General features: G+C 39.0%; 1 protein-coding gene across 6 annotated transcripts in view; it reads left to right on the top strand.

The window, feature by feature from the left end:
- AFF1 (ALF transcription elongation factor 1) overlaps positions 1–15153 on the top strand; it is a 206640-nt gene that overhangs the window by 13297 nt on the left and 178190 nt on the right. The gene's annotated exons all lie outside the window — the stretch shown is intronic.

The following is a 15153-nucleotide window of genomic DNA, read 5'->3' as shown; positions in this document are numbered from 1 at the left end:
CCAGAAGGAATTCTTAATATCACTGATCAGTTTTTATTTATACTATTAGATGCTCAGATACATATATATGAAGGTATGAGACATGTAGACTCAAACTTAATTAATATTTCTTGAGTAATAGATGATGGTGACTGTAATTCTGGAACATTCTGATGCTTTCCTACTTCCTCCTCCTTTCTGGTTCATTTAGGAAATTCTTCCTGTACTCCAGGTGGTCCTGTTGGTCCTGTTGTTAAACTTGGTACACTCTCCTCCCCCACAGAGGAAACCATGTGACCCAGGCTGCAACAGTCCACATTCTGCTAGAGCCAGAGGGGAAGCTGTTATCATCCGTTTTTTTAGGCTTATTCATAATGTTTGGTTACACATAAGTTTTAAATTTTTATGTAGTTAAATGTCTTCTTTATGGATTCTGGTTTTGATTGTGCTTAGAAAGGTCTTTCCTACTCCAAGATTGAGAAAATAATGTCATGTGTTCTCTGCTGGCACTTGAAAGGTTTCATTTTTTGCATTTAATCAGAACTTGTAAGCTGGTGGCCTATGGGGCAGATCTGGTCAACAGATGGGTTTTCTTTGGCCTCTCACAGTGTTCTAAAAAAATATATCTAACAATGATTTTTACATAATGATCTAGACTTCCATCGTCTCTTAAAAAACTTAACAACATTGGGTTTGCATTGCAATATAGCAACATTCAGATGGAATTGAATAGCTACTTCCTCTTTTTGAGAAGTCATGAGTTTTCTAATTCAAAACTTCCTAAGTACTTTTCAGGTGTGCCAAGATGTTGCTCTCCCCAACCAGAACTCCAGAACTCCAGAACTCCCACCTGATTTCCTCCTGCAGATATCTGCTTTGTCAGCTTGCCCCAGAGAGACTTGATGTTAAAAAAAAAAAAAAAAAAAAGTTGGGGAAGCACGATGCTTTCTAGTTCACTACAGTTCCCACACAGCTGGATTTACACACTGAGTTAGCTGCTTCACCTTCTTAACTTGCAACCCATTTTAGATCTTTGACTTTTTAGCATTTTGATCCATCTGTAATTAAAGTTAGTGTAAAGTGTGTGTTGTAAATTTCCATTTTAATAAGAAATGAAAAAAGTCTGGGGATGTTAGGGAGCCTTTTTTTTTTTTTTAAGCAAAAGACTAGCCAGTTGTTACAACATAATTTATTAAATCATCTATCTTTACTGATTTGAGTGCTGTGTCCAAATTCCATCAGATTGTTGAGTCTATTATTAGACTCTTTTGTTCCATTGATTGCCTCTTCTGGCAATGGTGCTATACTATTTCAGTGTATTTTTATAGGTCTTAATATTCAGGCAGAGTCTTTGTCATTACTTTTCATTTTTAGAATTTTTATAGCTATTCACATCTGATTACATTTCCACGTGTACTCTGGAGTCATTAGTCATTTTCTAGAAAAATTGTTGGCATTTTGATTGGGGTCCCTTTGCATTAATCAATTAGATTTGAATTTGATAAAACATTAAAACTGGGTCTTTTTACAAAGGTATCTAAATATCAGATTAATGAAAATTTACGGAGTGAAGCAATTTTAAAATTCAATTCTAAGATTTTTTGGAGGTATGATTTTTCAACTATTTCTGGTTATTGACACTGCATCCAGGGTAATTTCTGGTAGGAGAATCAATTATAGTTAACAACATCATCAGTGACAATTTAAAAAAGATATTTTGTAGTCTTATTATTTACATATGTTTTCTATTGTTGCTAATTATTAAGTTAGGATAGGTAACTGCCCTTTGTAGTAACATTCTAGCAATTACAGAGCTGTTTTTATTATTTGTTACATTTACCTTTTCAGCTCCTTACCTCCCTGATGTGGTCCTTTTTAATTTTAACACCCAGTACAAGTGATAAGCTAGGGGAAATCCTCAATGGAGCTCTGTCTTTTTTTTTTAATAAGTTTACTTATTTATTTATTTTTGGCTGTGTTGGGTCTTCGTTTCTGTGAGAGGGCTTTCTCTAGTTGTGGCTAGTGGGGGCCACTCTTCATCGCGATGCGTGGGCCTCTCACTGTCGTGGCCTCTCTTGTTGCAGAGCACAGGCTCCAGATGCTCAGGCTCAGTAATTGTGGCTCACGGGCCTAGTTGCTCCGTGGCATGTGGGATCTTCCCAGACCAGGGCTCGAACCTGTGTCCCCTGCCTTGGCAGGCAGATTCTCAACCACTGTGCCACCAGGGAAGCCCCTGGAGCTCTATTTTTAATATATACCAAAGAGCTCACTTATTTAAATGTTTAGTCATGGCAGTTTAATCTTTTAGTAGTCAAAAAAAAAAAAATCAAATTCATGTGGAACTGGTCCAGGACTAGAATATATTTTAAAGGAAACAGATGTGTATTGAGCAGGCAGCTCTAATTGCTCAAACTAAATAGAAGTCTGAGTGTGAATCCTTAGTTTGCTTAGGGCTATCAGAAGTCATAAGCATGGACAGAATATTAATGTCATGTGTAAAGACAATATTTGTTTTAGTTCTTGTAAATAATAGGCTTATTCCCTGGCTTCCAAATTTATCAGCATTAGACATTATTGAATCTGATTTACTTAAATTTCCCCTCATCTTCCTTCCCCCCCCCGTTTTGTTCTTTCTAAAAATTGTCATTGGAGTATAACAAACTGAAAAGGGCAGACATTATTAGTACAGTTCGGTGCATTTTCACAAAGTGAACACACTTGTGTAACCGATCAAGCAACAACAATACCAGCTCTCCAGAAGCCCCTCCTGTCCCCTTTCAGCTGCTGTCTCCCTCAAAGCCTGCCACTATTCTGACTTCTAACACCATGGATTTGTTTTGCCTGCTTTTGATTTTTATTTAAAAATAATCATATAGTATATTCTTTTACATTGTCTATTTAGTTTTGATGTTTATGTTATTTTCTTTTATTTTATAAACTTGAATATCTTTAACATTTATGTGTCTATAATAAGGTATTTTAAATTAATGTACCATATTAATTATATTATATAATCAATATTAAATTTAAAAAAATTTCCATCAACTTTTCATAGTCTAATATGATAGTATAATTATCCTTACTGTTTTTCCACTTCTCTCTCTTCTACCCTCCAACTGTTAGCTCTGCTTTTTGTTTTAAATTGTCCAGATTGATAGTACATTTTATTTTATAAGCTTCTGTGCCCTTGCAAGCTTTGTCTTTGAATTGATAATAAAAGCTGAAAAACCAATAAGCATTATTGACATTATTTTGATTGGGAAGCAAAATAGTGTTTAGGGTTTCATTTCTCCTCTATGGGTTCAAAGTCAACCCAAGTACCACTTGAGAAATTTCATATTGATCAGGACAGATGAACTCTTTAGCTGAGTAAATTGTTCAAATTCATGCCACATTTTAAGTTCCTTCATCTTTGGATGGTATTTTTATTTTTCCTGGAGTTTGTAATTACTTTTCTTTTTCCTTCTTGAAAGAGAGAACATGCCTTTTTATGATGTCACTACCATGTTCCCCTTCTTACCCTTCTGTATGCATTAGGAGATTTGCTGATATGCTTTTCAGTTTGGGTGAAGATTTGAAGGATTGCATTCTGTGAACCCTGAATCATAATGCTGTAGTCCTGGATGCTCTACTTCCCCAGGAGAGTCTGAAATAATGTTTAACTCTCCTAATTGAGGAGAGTCCTCAATTAGTGAGGAGGCTACAAGGTGTTAAGCTGATTAACACCTATTATATAGACAGATTTTCTTTGTGTAAGTAAATCAGGGGCCTGACTTCCAGACGCTCAGGAGAGAGATTAATGGCTGTAGGCCGTGTTTTCCTGGAACAGTGATTGGCCTGGGCATTGTAAATAATCCACACCTGGAATTATGAAATTTCCTGTATTTCCCAAGCAAGTTGTTTTAGGCCTGATTTACAAGTGCAATGATGTTTCTTATATAGAATGCATTGTTTCCCTTTATTTTAGAAAATGGTTCCTAAGTGTGAAGTATGTGTCATTGTCATATGTAGTTTTAAGATGAGTCATTCAGTTTGGTGGCTTTAGAAGAGTTTGATTTCAGACTCATCCCAGACCTGAGGAAATCTTTTTCAGAATTAGTTATTTCCCAAATGGATAGTTAAATTTTGGGGTGGGGGGGTAGGGGGGAAAGACTCAACTGTAGAAGTATTGAGTAAGTTTACCAGTAAAATCCAATTGACCTATTACTGCATGGGTGATATATTGGGCTTGAGTGTGGAACTCCAGGGCCACAACTTGTGTTTAGATCTCTGATACGTTGGTTACTTGGACAAATTGCTCAACTTTTAAAGCCTCATTAAAATGGGGATACAGAGAATAATGTATGTAAAGTGCTTATCACAGTTCCTGGTAAATCATAAGTCCTTGATACATTATTAATTCTATCGCTCTGGTGAGGGTGGTATAGTGCTGGGTTTCAGGAGAGTCGGTACCTTCCTCAATTCTACCTCAAAGGAGAAAGGCTTTGTTTAGAGGCAACTCTCTGGATGGAAGGGATTCCTTTGTGAGCTATTCCAGGAATAGTATACATAGGAAGGAGTGTGATAGAGGAAATAGACCTTTAAGAAAAACAAAACACAAGAGTGTGTTTATTTGTGGGGCATGTGGATACACTTACAAGTTTTTCTCTGGTCTATTTTACATTTAATATTGGCTATGGGATTGTCTTAAATCACACACAGGGATTGTAGAGGTCATCAAGCACCTATGTTTTCATTCTTTTGGGTAGCTACTTAGGGGTGGAATTGCTTTCTTGTAAGGTAGATTAACGTTTAGAGTCATCTTAAGATTGTGCTAAGTTCATGGGCTTCCCTGGTGGCGCAGTGGTTAAGAATTCTCCTGCCAATGCAGGGGACGTGGGTTCGAGCCCTGGTCTGGGAAGATCCCACATGCCGCAGAGCAACTAAGCCTGTGCGCCACAACTACTGAGCCTGCGCTCCGGAGCCCGTGAGCCACAACTCCTGAAGCCCAGGCGCCTGGAGCCCATGCTCTGCAACAAGAGAGGCCACCGCAATGAGAAGCCTGCGCACCACAATGAAGAATAGCCCCCACTCACCACAGCTAGAGAAAGCCCGCTCACAGTAACAAAGACCCAATGCAGCCAAAAATAAATAAATAAAATAAATTAAAAAATAAAAAAGATTATTCTAAATTCATAAGTCAGGGTGCCCAAGGTCGGTTTCAAGTTCATTTGTGTATGTTTTTTCTCTTTGTCTTTAGCCCTGAATTCTACTAATGCTGTGAGTTGGAGGAGAATGAATTAATATTTTTTCAGTGCCTTCAATAGAATGGCTACTAGTCCAAGCAGTTGGCATTATATCATTTTAGGTGACACTTTGGTCCATGGTGGTGGATAAGATGGACATTGTGTTGAATTGTTTAGGATTATACCGTCTTTATAGGAGTACTGATTTTATACTATCCTGATTTGGGGAAGAATCTTTTTTCTTTTTGGAGGGCTTCGGTTATAACAATCCTTTTCTTCTGAAGCTGTAGCAGTCAGCCGCCTCTGGAATCTGTGGAACAGGTTTAGAAAGAAGAGCATTTCAGTTCCAGTTTCCTCTTTTTCAGAAGCCTGGAGGACATTATTTCAGAATCTGAATCTTGTTTTCTGTACCTCATGATAACCCTGTAATGTGGTCAGATTAGATAGTAATCTGCCTCATTGTACTGCAGAAAGAAAAAGCCTGGAGAAATTAATAGTTGAATGTGTGAATCAGACTAAAGGGAATGCTGGGGCAGCTGGTTTGTTTTGGAGAGAAATTGTTAAATTACTAAATAACATTTAACATGTAAGGCACTGTGCAATTTCATTTCTGCCTTTGACCAGCAAGTTCTGATCGTTTCATCAGATGATGCCTTCTTCTTAACCTGTTATGCAGAATGCCCCCATTTTTGTTGCTTTAAAATGATTTTTAAATGGTAGACGTTGGATTGTATGTGTTTACATAGATAAGATGTTAATAGATATTGTTAAGTGAACAGATCTTATTAAAGCTACTGAAAGCATGAGGTGGTCCAAGACTTCTTGTGAAGGGGAAGACAGTCTAAAGGGAGAGAGAGAGGGAGGTTGGGAATCAGGAAAGGCAGGAGTGGAGGGTGGGACACAAGGGAAAGACAGACAGAAAGAAAGAAATCTTGTGCATTGTAGCAGCAATAAAGAATTAACATTGGCCCTGACTGGGCATGTAAACCGAATTTAGTATAGACTTTATCATACTTCTTGCCCACTCTCTTTTTTCTTCGCTTTAGAAGAAAAAATTTTATCACAGAAATATTCAGACATTAGTAGAAGTAGAGAGAATTCCCCAGATTTAACATTTCTCAATATTTTGCCACACTTAAAAAAAAAATCTATCCTTTTTCTTTTGTTCTTTGCTGAAGTGCTTTAAAGCAAATCCCAGACATCTGTTTTTTCACTCTGGCATACTTTATGTGCATCTCCTTAAAAAAAGAGACATTTTCCTACATAATTGCATACCAATCTCATACCTAACAATATTAACATTTTAGAGTCATCTATTAATTAACCCACCTCCAAACTATCCAGATTGTTTTAAAATGTCTATTCAAGTTGTTTACATCCTAATCCAGCCAAATCAAAGTGCGTATACTGTGTTAGGTTTTATCAATTAAGTCTTAACCTAGAGCATTTGCCTTGCTTATTTGGCAGGGATGGGGGGCGGGCGGGGATTGACTGGTTGAGGAAGCTAAGTTTGAATGTCTGTCCTACTTTGTGGATTTGTCTGACTGCTCCTCTTAATGTGTTTCTGTTCTTATATACCAGTGGTTCTCAACCTGGAATACTTTTACCTCCTGGAGGTGGGGGGTGGGTACATTTGACAATGTCTTGAGAGACTTTTAGTTGTCATAATCTCATGGGTAGAGGCCAGGGATGCTGCTAAACATCCTACAGTGCTCAGGATGGCCCCCACCACAAACACTTTTCTGGCTCCAAATGTCACTAGTGCTGAGCTTGAGAATCATGTGGTTCTATCCCAGGTATTTCCTGTAGAATGGACGTTAGCTCTAAAGCTCAGTTACATTTGAGATAAGTCTTTTTGCTAAGAATAGTTAATAGTCCAAGAGTGCCGGTATCGTTCTGTGATTTGATCTGGGTGCTGCTTACAGGGGTATGTCACTGTTTGAAAATGCATGTGTGAGTGCATGTTATATTCTAATTTTTAAAGTTTACTTGAAAAGGATCTTCCTAGTTCTGCTGTGAACCTTCCTCTTTTTGACTACCACCTCAGATTCTTGGATGAGTCAAGAAATCTTTAAATCCTCTTTCCTTTTAAACTTCCTTAATTCTCAATTCCTTTTAATGTAAGAGACGGGTAAAGATGGGGAAATGGGTGCCTTGTGACCTAATTATTGGGATGGTTATGGGTCTGTTAATGGCCAAGCCAGGGTGCTGGTGTCGTCCTTGCTCTGGAGAGTTGCCCTAAGGGAGGGAACACGGGAACAGTAAGTAATGTTAGGCCCCAAGAAAGCTTGAAGGAGAGAAAAGGAAAGTCCTCCCAGATGGGATGGCTTCAAGAGAGAAGGTTGCCTTTCTCGAGCACTGAGAAAGGGGCATTTGGGGCAGAAAGAACCAGTGGAGGCTGGGAATGCAGTAGGGGTGTGCTGGGAACCCTTTCTGCAAAGTTGTCTTAAAGCCAGCTTCTTCCCCCATCTCTGATAAATCACTGGAAGGAAAGGCAATGAATTTTTTCTGACAGTCAGTTCTTACTGGGGGCCCAAGCTTCGTTTGCAAGTGAAAGGACTGCTGTTGGAGTAGTTGACATCACAATGGGCCCTGACTCTTTTCACATCAAAGTGTAAAAGAATCTCCAGGGGTGATAAATGGGGGCTGTTGGACTCATTACTTGTAAGCAGAGCTGAGGGATGACCTCTACATTTTTTTTAATTAAAAGAAAACAGGGTTTCCTAGTGGAGAGCGTGGGGCTGCTCTTCATTTGAATTTTGACTGCTCCCACTGGAGAAGATCTTTGTTAAGGTTACGGGGAGGCAGTCTCTGTTACCTCGGGTTTGCCCTGACTCGCAAATCCTGGAGAAATGGCTCTGCCTGGGGTGGCCCTGCAGATACTGCTGCTAGGTTGAGAATTGAAGTACCCTGGCTTCAGCTACATTTTTGTTGCAAGAGGGGGGAACAGGGCAGAATTTTTAAGTCCTGTTTCTCTGGGGAGACTGAGGGCTTAGACCCCTCCTCTGTTCCTTTTCCCACCCAGCATCAAGAGAAAAACTCCCTTACTCCCATGCAATGCAGAAAGAGGTCAGTTTTTAAGGAAATTCTTAGAACTTTGCACAGAAGTCCAAAGGTTATTGCTTTCAGGCTTACATTTAAAGTTAGTATTCCTTTTATTTATGTAGTAGAAGGCTTTGCATTGGATCAAAACCCTTAACCAAAATTATAGTATTTGAACATTTTATGATCAATGTTTATGTTGAAAGCAACACTATTAAAATACTATTATTAGCACTAATAACCTGGCAATTTATGGAACCAAGACTTGGAAACTGCTCTTTAAATGCAACCCTGCAGCTGAAGGTCCACCTTCAATTAAACTCCCTTCCTTGTGTCCCCAACTCCCCATCAAGCTTATCTCTCTTTTGCTGTTTTTTCACTTGGCTCCTTTGTTGCAGTCAGTCCAAGGCTTAGCCAGATTTTAAACAGCTGGGGGGTCAGAGACTGCCCCTTGTAACCCTAGTGAAACCAGCAAGGCGCTGGGCATCCAAAAATTCTAATGTGTTTACTGACTTCCCAAGTGTTTGGTAATCACCTTCTGAGTGTATCTTCCAAACAAGTTATAAGATTTGAGAAAGGAGCAGAGGTCACAGCTGGAGAGGAGCACGTCCCTGGATGGAGGGTAGAGAGGAGCTGTCCTCCAGACAATGCGTTTTCAGCTAGAGATAAGAGAGTGTTCAAGGCCTCCATTCCCCAAGATACTGGAATGGTGCGAATGTGGGACACTCCTGGCTGACATGGCTTTTATGACTTCAGATGCCAGCAGCAGCTAATATTTAATGAACACGGTGACCAGATTTTGTGCTATCAAATACTAGTAAGTATTTGATAGCTGTGATTTCATTTCAGTCTCACAGCTGTCTATGAGGCTATATTTTACAGATGGAAAAGGGGAAGAAAAGTTTAACTGATTCACCAGTGGCAGATACTCAAGCTACCTTCCTTCTGTCACTGGGCCCCAAGTCCGTTCCACATTATCTTGGGAGAAGCCGATGGCAGGGAAATACTTTCTGAGCTCTGGTTTGAAACTGAAGCTTGGACCAGAAATCCTCTTGGTTGACTTTCTTCCTGACGTTGTAAGGGAGTAGTAGATAAAACACTGATCCTGGGAGATGGCTTCATTGTGGCACCAGTAGTTAGAGAAATGTGCATCTTTTAAAAAAAATTTTCACATGAATTAGTATTTTATCTTTGAATTTTATTATTTTTTTTCTACAGTAGGTTCTTATTAGTCATCCATTTTATACACATCAGTGTATACATGTCAATCCCAATCTCCAAATTCATCACACCCCCACCCCCACCCCCCGCTGCTTTCCCCCCTTGGTGTCCATACGTTTGTTCTCTACATCTGTGTCTCTATTTCTGCCCTGCAAGCCGGTTCATCGGTACCATTTTTCTAGATTCCACATATATGCGTTAATATACGATATTTGTTTTTCTCTTTCTGACTTACTTCACTCTCTATGACAGTCTCTAGATTCATCCACGTCTCTACAAATGACCCAATTTCGTTCCTTTTTATGGCTGAGTAATATTCAATTGTATATATGTACCACAACTTCTTTATCCATTTGTCTGTCGATGGGCATTTAGATTGCTTCCATGACCTGGCTGTTGTAAATAGTGCTGCAATGAACATTAGGGTACATGTGTCCTTTTGAATTATGGTTTTCTCAGGATATATGCCCAGTAGTGGGATTGCTGGGTCATATGGTAATTCTATTTTTAGTTTTTTAAGGACCCTCTATACTGTTCTCCATAGTGGATGTATCAATTTACATTCCCACCAACAGTGCAAGAGGGTTCCCTTTTCTCCACACCCTCTCCAGTATTTGTTGTTTGTAGATTTTCTGATGATGCCCATTCTAACTGGTGTGCGGTGACACCTCATTGTAGTTTTGATTTGCATTTCTGTAATAATTAGTGATGTTGAGCAGCTTTTCATGTGCTTCTTGTCCATCTGTATGTCTTCTTTGGAGAAGTGTCTATTTAGGTCTTCTGCCCATTTTTGCATTGGGTTGTTTGTTTTTTGAATATTGAGCTGCATGAGCTGTTTGTATATTTAGGATATTAGTTCCTTGTCTGTTGATTCGTTTGCAAATATTTTCTCCTATTCGGAGGGTTGTCTTTTTGTCTTGTTTGTAGTTTCCTTTGCTGTGCAAAAGCTTTGAAGTTTCATTAGGTCCCATTTGTTTGTTTTTATTTCCATTACTCTAGGAGGTGGATCAAAAAGATCTTGCTGTGATTTATGTCAGAGAGCGTTCTTCCTATGTTTTCCTCTAAGAGTTTTACAGTGGCCAGTCTTACATTTAGGTCTCGAATCCATTTTGAGTTTATTTTTGTGTTTGGTGTTAGGGAGTGTTCTAATTTCATTCTTTTACATGTAGCTGTCCAGTTTTCCCAGCACCACTTATTGAAGAGACTGTCTTTTCTACCATTGTATATCCTTGACTCCTTTGTCATAGACTAGTTGACCATAGGTGCGTGGGTTTATCTCTGGGCTTTCTATCCTGTTCCATTGATCTATATCTCTGTTTTTGTGCCAGTACCATATTGTCTTGATTACTGTAGCTTTGTAGTATCATCTGAAGTCAGGGCGTCTGATTCCTCCAGCTCCGCTTTTTTCCTTCAAGACTGCTTTCGCTATTGGCGTCTTTTGTGTCTCCATACAAATTTTAAGATGTTTTGTTCTAGTTCTGTAAAAAATGCCATTGGTAATTTGATAGGGATTGCATTGAATCTGTAGATGGATTTGGGTATAATAGTCATTTTCACAGTATTGATTCTTCCAATCCAAGAACATGGCATATCTCTCCATCTGTTGGTATCATCTTTAATTTCTTTCAACAGTGTCTTACAGTTTTCTGCATACAGGTCTTTTGTTTCCCTAGGTAGGTTTATTCCTAGGTATTTTATTCTTTTTGTTGCAGTGGTAAATGGGAGTGTTTCATTAATTTCTCTTTCAGATGTTTCATCATTAGTGTATAGGAATGCAAGAGATTTCTGTGCATTAATTTTGTTTCCTGCACCTTTACCAAATTCACTGATTAGCTCTAGTAGTTTTCTGATGGCATCTTTAGGATTCTCTGTGTATAGTATCATGTCATCTGCAAACAGTGACAGTTTTACTTCTTCTTTTCCAATTTGTATTCCTTTTATTTCTTTTTCTTCTCTGATTGCCATGGCTAGGACTTCCAAAACTATGTTGAATAATAGTGGTGAGGGTGGCCATCCTTGTCTTGTTCCTGATCTTAGAGGAAATGCTTTCAATTTCTCACCATTGAGCATGATGTTTGCTGTGGGTTTGTTGTATATGGCCTTTATTATGTCGAGGTAGGTTCCCTCTATGCCCACTTTCTGGAGAGTTTTTATCATAAATAGGTCTTGAATTTTGTCAAAAGCTTTTTCTGCATCTATTGAGATGATCATATAGTTTTTATTTTTCAGTTTGTTAATATGGTGTATCAAATTGATTGATTAGCGTATATTGAAGAATCCTTGCATCCCTGGGATAAATCCCACTTGATCATGGTGTATGATCCTTTTAATGTGCTGTTGGATTCTGTTTGCTAGTATTTTGTTGAGGATTCTTGCATCTATATTCATCAGTGATATTGCTCTGTAATTTTCTTTTCTTGTAGTATCTTTGTCTGCTTTTGGTATCAGGGTGATGGTGGCCTCATAGAATGAGTTTGGGAGTGTTCCTTCCTCTACAATATTTTGGAAGAGTTTGAGAAGGGTGGGTGTTAGATCTTCTCTAAATGTTTGATAGAATTCACTTGTGAAGCCATCTGGTCCTGGGCCTCTGTTTGTTGGAAGATTTTAAATTACAGTTTCAATTTCATTACTTGTGATTGGTCTGTTCATATTTTATATTTCTTCCCGGTTCAGTCTTGGAAGGTTATACCTTTCTAAGAATTTGTCCATTTCTTCCAAGTTGTCCATTTTATTGTCATAGAGTTGCTTATAGTAGTCTCTTAGGATACTTTGTATTTCTGCAGTGTCTGTTGCAACTTCTCCTTTTTCTTTTCTAATTTTATTGATTTGATGAGTCTGGCTAATGGTTTATCAGTTTTGTTTATCTTGTCAGAGAACCAGCTTTTAGTTTTATTGATCTTTGCTATTGTTTTCTTTGTTTCTATTTCATTTATTTCTGCTCTGATCTGTATGATTTCCTTCCTTCTACTAACCTTGGGTTTTGTTTATTGTTCTTTCTCTCGTTTCTTTAGGTGTAAGTTTAGATTGTTTATTTGAGATGTTTGTTGTTTCTTGAAGTAGGGTTGTATTGCTATAAACTTCTGTCTTAGAACCTCTTTTGCTGCATCCCATAGGTTTCGGATTGTCGTGTTTTCACTGTCATTTGTCTGTAGGTATTTTTTGATGTCCTCTTTGATTTCTTCTGTGATCTCTTGGTCATTTAGTAACGTATTGTTTAGCCTCCGTGTGTTTGTGTTTTTTACTTTTTTTTCCCCTGGAATTGATTTCTAATCTCATAACGTTATGGTCAGAAAAGATGCTTGATATGATTTCAATTTTCTTAAATTTACTGAGGTCTGATTTGTGGCCCAAGACGTGATGTATTGTGGAGAATGTTCCATCGGCACTTGAGAGGAAAGTATAATCTGCTGTTTTTGGATGGATTGTCCTATAAATGTTGAATAAATCTATCTGGTCTATTGTGTCATTTAAAGCTTGTGTTTCGTTATTAATTTTCTGTTTGAATGATCTGTCCATTGGTGTAAGTGAGGTGTTAAAGTCCCCCACTATTATTGGGTTACTGTCGATTTCCTCTTTCATAGCTGTTAGCAGTTGCCTTATGTATTGAGGTGCTCCTATGTTGGGTGCATATATATTTATAATTGTTATATCTTCTTGGATTGATCCCTTGATCATTATGTAGTGTCCTTCCTTGTCTCTTGTAACATTATTTTAAAATCTTTTTTATCTGATATGAGTATTGCTACTCCAGCTTTCTTCTGATTTCCATTTGCATGGAATATCTTTTTCCATCCCCTCACTTTCAGTCTGTATGTGTCCCTAGGTCTGAAGTGGGTCTCTTGTAGACAGCATATATATGGGTCTTGTTTTGGTATCCATTCTGCGAGCCTGTGTCTTTTTGTTGGAGCATTTAATCCATTCACGTTTAAGGTAATTATCGATATGTATGTTCCTATGACCATTTTCTTAATTGTTATGAGTTTGTTTTTGTAAGTCCTTTTCTTCTCTCGTGTTTCCCACTTAGAGAAGTTCCTCTAGCTTTTGTTTTAGAGTTGGTTTGGTGGTGTTGAATTCTCTTAGCTTTTGCTTGTCTGTAAAACTTTTGATTTCTCCATCAAATCTGAATTAGATCTTTGCCATGTAGACTAATCTTGGTTGTAGGTTCTTTCCTTCATCACTTTAAATATGTCATGCTACTCCCTTCTGGCTTGTAGCCTTTCTGCTGAGAAATCAGCTGTTAACCTATGGGAGTTTCCTTGTGTGTTATTTGTCGTGTTTCCCTTGCTGCTTTCAAATTTTTTCTTTAATTTTTGTCAATTTGATTACTGTGTGTCTTGGCGTGTTTCTCATTGCGTTTATCCTGTATGGTACTCTCTGAGCTTCCTGGACTTGGGGGGCTATCTCATTTACCATATTAGGGAAGTTTTCAACTATAATCTCTTCAAGTATTTTCATGGGTCCTTTCTCTCTCTCTTCTCCTTCTGGGACCCCTGTAACGTGAATGTTGTTGCATTTAATGTTGTTCCAGAGGTCTCTTAGGGTGTCTTCATTTCTTTTCATTCTTTTTTCTTCATTCTGTCCTGCAGCAGTAAATTCTACCATTCTCACTTTCAGGTGACTTATCCGTTCCTCTGCCTCAGTTATTGTGCTATTGATTCCTTCCAGTGTATTTTTCATTTCAGTTATTGTATTGTTCGTCTCTGTTTGTTTGTTCTTTAATTCTTCTAGGTCTTTGTTAAACATTTCTTGTATCTTCTCGATCTTTGCCTCCGTTGTTTTTTCCGAGGTCCTGGATCATGTTGACTATCATTATTCTGAATTCTTTTTCTGGAAGGTTGCCTACATCCACTTTATTTAGTTGTTTTTCTGGGGTTTTATCTTGGTCCTTCATCTGGTGCATAGCCCTCTGCCTTTTCATCTTGTCTATCTTTCTGTGAATGTGGTTTTTGTTCCACAGGCTGCAGGATTGTAGTTATTCTTGTGTCTGCTGTCTGCCCTCTGGTGGATAAGGCTATCTAAGAGGCTTGCACAAGTTTCCTGATGGTAGGGACTGGTGGTGGGTAGAGCTACCTGTTTCTCTGGTGGGCAGAGCTCAGTAAAACTTTAATCCGCTTGTCTGCTGATGGGTGACGCCTGGTTCCCTCCCTCTTGGTTGTTTGGCCTGAGGCGACCCAACACTGGAGCCTACCCGGACTCTTTGGTGGGGCTAATGGCGGACTCCGGGAGGGCTCACGCCAAGGAGTACTTCCGAGAACTTCTGCTGCTGGTGTCCTTGTCCTCACGGTGAGACACAGTCACCCCTCCCCTCTGTCGGAGACCCTCTAACACTAGCTGGTAGGTCTGGTTCAGTCTCCAGTGGGGTCACTGCTCCTTCCCCTGGGTCCCGATGCACGCACTACTTTGTGTGTGCCCTCCAAGAGTGGAGTCTCTGTTTCCCCCAGTCCTGTCGGAGTCATGCAGTCAAATCCCGCTAGCCTTCAAAGTCTGATTCATCTTTTTGTAATGCAGGAACAAAGCCGATATCTGTACATTGGGGTGTGGAAGGTGGGGTGTGGACAAAAAAGGTTGGGAGGGGATAGGGGTGACTAATGAGCTGCTGGCTGGAAAAGGGTGAGTTAATTTTAAAATTGAGGGATGGGGACTTCCTTGGTGGTCCAGTGGGTAAGACTCTGTGCTCCCAATGCAG

The sequence above is a fragment of the Lagenorhynchus albirostris genome, chromosome 4 (genome assembly GCF_949774975.1).
Source record: "Lagenorhynchus albirostris chromosome 4, mLagAlb1.1, whole genome shotgun sequence".
Classification (NCBI taxonomy): Eukaryota; Metazoa; Chordata; class Mammalia; order Artiodactyla; family Delphinidae; genus Lagenorhynchus; species Lagenorhynchus albirostris.
Note: the sequence above shows the minus strand (reverse complement) of the source record. Positions and strands in the feature narration are given on the sequence as shown.